This window comes from Branchiostoma floridae, unplaced genomic scaffold, assembly GCF_000003815.2.
Source record: "Branchiostoma floridae strain S238N-H82 unplaced genomic scaffold, Bfl_VNyyK Sc7u5tJ_72, whole genome shotgun sequence".
NCBI classification, from domain to species: Eukaryota; Metazoa; Chordata; class Leptocardii; order Amphioxiformes; family Branchiostomatidae; genus Branchiostoma; species Branchiostoma floridae.
Window position 1 is genome coordinate 98,428 of NW_023365920.1, and position 4,573 is coordinate 103,000.

Below are 4,573 nucleotides of genomic sequence, written 5' to 3' on the forward strand. Positions count from 1 at the left end.
GAAAGTCGGACACACAAACTGCAGGCTCTTCTCAATATGCGCTCCGTCCGTACACATTCCCCATCGGGGAATCTAGATTGATTTCATGTCTGAAAGTTGGTCATGGAATAAGGTAAACGCTTGCTCTGTCCTGACCGCGTAAAGAGATTGCAGTCTGTGTGTGACATGTGTGTGCGTGCAACTTCTTTTGGATTTGTAAGGGGATGGACCGATCTCGGAGGTACTGCAATACCGAGCCGATCCGCGGTCAGGACAGAGCAAGCTCTTATTCCATGACCAACTTTCAAAAATCAATTTAATCTAGATTCCCCGATGGGGAATGTATCAGAGATTAAACTGATAAGAACAGATACTACACTTGATCTTAGCCAAAAGGCCGAGAAGCGATAACGATGACCGTGACCGCTAGCGCCCCACCCCGGGGCGGGCCGGCCCCGGCCCGTGGAGCACCAACAGTCGCCAACGACTTCCCATTCCGCCGCCGCAGGATAGCGGACACCTCTAACCCAGTTGTTTGTTGATCCAGTGCCAATCCCGCCCCGTTTTCCTTCCTTTCGGCACAACATGCGACCCGCACTACTTCCCGACGACACACCGCAGCCCCTCTCGCGACACCCTCTCTCACCTCGGCCCCGTTTTGCGGCAAAACACACGTGACGTCGCCACAACGCAACCGCTCACTTTCACTTTCAGACCTATACAACAACAACCGCGGCCTGGCCCACTCGACAATGGTGTTCGCGAACCGCGCTCCGCCACTGGAACGCGATTCTCGAACGCCGCCCTAGCGACGGAGAGAAAGTACACACAACACAAGCGGTACTCACCTTCAATGCAGTCTTGCTCAACTCGGCCTTTCTTTCCTCTCCTCCGGGGGCACCGGCACTGCAGTCTGAAACAGAAAAGAAAGGAATGGCTATCTACTCTTTCCACTAGCCCACTCCAAGAAACAGCTGAAGGTTAGGGTTAGGGTTAGGGTTAGAGTTAGGGTTAGGGTTAGGGTTAGGGTTAGGGTTAGGGTTAGGGTTAGGGTTAGGGTTACGGAAAGTCGGACACACAAACTGCAGGCTCTTCTCAATATGCGCTCCGTCCGTACACATTCCCCATCGGGGAATCTAGATTGATTTCATGTCTGAAAGTTGGTCATGGAATAAGGTAAACGCTTGCTCTGTCCTGACCGCGTAAAGAGATTGCAGTCTGTGTGTGACATGTGTGTGCGTGCAACTTCTTTTGGATTTGTAAGGGGATGGACCGATCTCGGAGGTACTGCAATACCGAGCCGATCCGCGGTCAGGACAGAGCAAGCTCTTATTCCATGACCAACTTTCAAAAATCAATTTAATCTAGATTCCCCGATGGGGAATGTATCAGAGATTAAACTGATAAGAACAGATACTACACTTGATCTTAGCCAAAAGGCCGAGAAGCGATAACGATGACCGTGACCGCTAGCGCCCCACCCCGGGGCGGGCCGGCCCCGGCCCGTGGAGCACCAACAGTCGCCAACGACTTCCCATTCCGCCGCCGCAGGATAGCGGACACCTCTAACCCAGTTGTTTGTTGATCCAGTGCCAATCCCGCCCCGTTTTCCTTCCTTTCGGCACAACATGCGACCCGCACTACTTCCCGACGACACACCGCAGCCATGGTAAAAATAGGGACGGATTCGCGCGCATCTCTGAGTAAATCGGTTGCGTGGGCTGGTAAGGAGGTTTTCAAGTTCTGAATCCTGAATTTTTCCCACGCGCGGAAGTTGACATTTTTATCTTTCTGGAACAGTTTTAACATATGTATGCCTCACATTTTATCAATGAGCACCTTGCGATACTACAAGTCATTCGTTCACGCAGACATGAAATCCGATTTATGTTTTCATTACATGATTTTACTCCATGCAGATCCCATTCCTACAGATTGGACTCTTGTTCGTCCGTCGGCATCGCGTTGGCGACTTCCTTAGCGAAAACATGACGGCCCTTATTCCACACAGCTGATAACGATGTAAAATATGCTAAGCAAAAGAGCATTACTTTCAGGTTTCCTGTTTGAATTTTTTAATTTTCTTGTCAAGTAGCTAGCTCAAATCATGTGTCACTGAGTGTTTTATGTTATAGTGAGGAATTTTATATTTCTATCTTTCTTCATGTTCGTAAGGATTTTATATATACACAATAGTTCGTATTTATACACAATTATGTTACCCTTTACTGCCTAATGTCTTGACTGATACAAATACTATAAAACGAATTTGATGCATGCGACGTGTGCGACAAAAACAACTGGTACCAATAGAGAAGCAAAAAATTTTGTGGAGTGAGTGAGTGAGTGAGTGAGTGAGTGAGTGAGTGAGTGAGTGAGTGAGTGAGTGATGGATGGATGGATGGATGGATGGATGGATGGATGGATGGATGGATGGATGGATGGATGGATGGATGGATGAAATTAAAAATAAAGACACCAAAATTTCCAGTGTTAGCTTAAATGTGTTAGTGCGAATCCTTCAATTACGAAATTTGTGCCTTTATGTTGTTTGATTTTGTGTGGCAATGCCAAAAAATGACGTGTACTTGTTTCTGTAACAGACCGATCGTAGCAAAAGCCTGCCAACCTCTAGCGCTGGCAATTAAGAGGATAAGAGAGAGATCTGCCATTTTCGATCTGACATTACACTGATGTAATGTTTTAGAGCCGTTTTCGACAGATTTTTCTCAGTTCTTCCAAAATAGAAATCGTCCTGGTGCAAAATATAAGGTCTAAAATAACAGTATCCTAGTGCATTTCGAGTCAGTTTTACATTGTTCGAAAATATAACCACTAAGATACAAATATAAAGATAAGATGCAAAATAAAACAAAAAAAATACATACAATGACATTAAGGGAACCCCTACCTAACGACCGTAGTTGGTAATCACAATCCGAAAAAAAACATGTCCCGAGGCCTGAGGGTTGCCACAAAATACTCGTCATTTCTTTATAAATTTTCTCTACGTTGCTGAAGTGCACAGGTAGTGAGAGTTCCTCATCACAGATGATCATGTGTGAAGGGAACCAAATCCGGAATCTACGATAGGATAATGGTAAGTAACGAGTATGTCAAGTCAAGTTCATTGAACAACGATTGTATCAGGTACAATGTATGGTAGACAACATATTACTACGATCTATCTACATTAATCTAACACCATTACTGAATACAAAATATGGCGGCATAGTGTATTTCACATTATATAGGATGACTGCAGTGTGCAAGATGTCGGTAGCTTGAGGGATGAATCTACTCTACTATATAGTGTATTTCACATTGTTATGGCACGACTTCTCTTTTGCATAGCATTGTATAGATTTATATACATGGCCTAGCTGGACAGATATGGAGTCGGGACATGATAGAATTACATTGTTTTAGGTAATGTTGTTCTGTTGTTACATATGGTCAATAACCTTTTCCTTTCTTCAATATAATAAGGACATATCATCAGGTAATGATATTCACCTTAATACTGTCTTTGCTATCTAAAGGTTCTGGATTCTGCGGATTGACTTCATCAAGGCAAATATATTAGGCGTTTGGCATTTTTCTTATGGCATATTACCTCTGTAGGTTCACGTTCAAGTTGGTTACAGGTTCTTCTTACCGCAAACGTAAATGCAGTAGTTGCCAATTGCGACCCGTGTGCAATATAAACCGAGAACAATAAAACTGATAAACAGAGATGAATTTTGCAATAGAATCATTCAGCGGTATAATCATTTACAAACAGATTCTTTCCCTTTAAGTCAAGTCAAATTCTTCATTCAAATCCTGGTAATGTGTTTGGTGTACGTGCGTGTGTCTAGCACGTTGGTATTGACCAACCTCTAGATGGATTACGATGATATGTGGTATGTCGGTAGGTACCGGTGTTGTTGATACAAAGGTCAGTTTAGATTTTGGGCCCCCTGGCGTGTGGCCTTGATCACAGCAGCGGAACGTTTTACTTTGGTATCGTTTGTCCCAGACACGTTGTTTTCTTGATTGTCTTTCATGTCTTACATCATTTCCCTGCAGCTCTTGCCACATGTATAGAAATGTGATATATGTCATTTCTGTCTGTTGAACATGTTCAGCAACCAGTTATGCAAAAGTACTAGTCTACCTAATTTCCGTCATTAATGTGAATGTGCCATATTTCATGCAAGTGGCAAGTGATGGAAGTTTTATACCTGCTTTGACATGTATAACTTAGTTAAAAGTGTAACATTACATATCCTGGCATAGATTGTGTAATTTGCATAATCAAACTTATTACATGGATGTATGTGGTCATAAAAAACACATTATAATTCTGTTTTATAACATGGACAAATCAGCAAATTAACGTGATAGCATGTAGATTTCAGTTACTTGAAAATAAAAGGTTCTTACAGTAGCGGTGCTAATCAATGACATTTCAGAATGGACCGAGCCTGAAGCCCCGCCCCATATTCGATCATGTTCTATTTCAAACACCTCCGTCAAAAACAGCGCTTGTCGGACAGAACTGGCCACCGCCATTATTCAGCTGATAAAATAGACTTTTTTTTCTGGCCCG

General features: G+C 43.4%; 2 non-coding genes across 2 annotated transcripts; both read right to left on the reverse strand.

Moving 5' to 3' along the window:
* Window positions 1-198: 198 nt before the first annotated feature.
* LOC118408992 lies at window positions 199-388 on the reverse strand. Its single transcript, XR_004830389.1, has one exon. It is a non-coding gene; the product is annotated as a U2 spliceosomal RNA (small nuclear RNA).
* Window positions 389-1,241: 853 nt separating this feature from the next.
* LOC118408993 lies at window positions 1,242-1,431 on the reverse strand. Its single transcript, XR_004830390.1, has one exon. It is a non-coding gene; the product is annotated as a U2 spliceosomal RNA (small nuclear RNA).
* Between the last annotated feature and the right edge of the window lie 3,142 nt (window positions 1,432-4,573).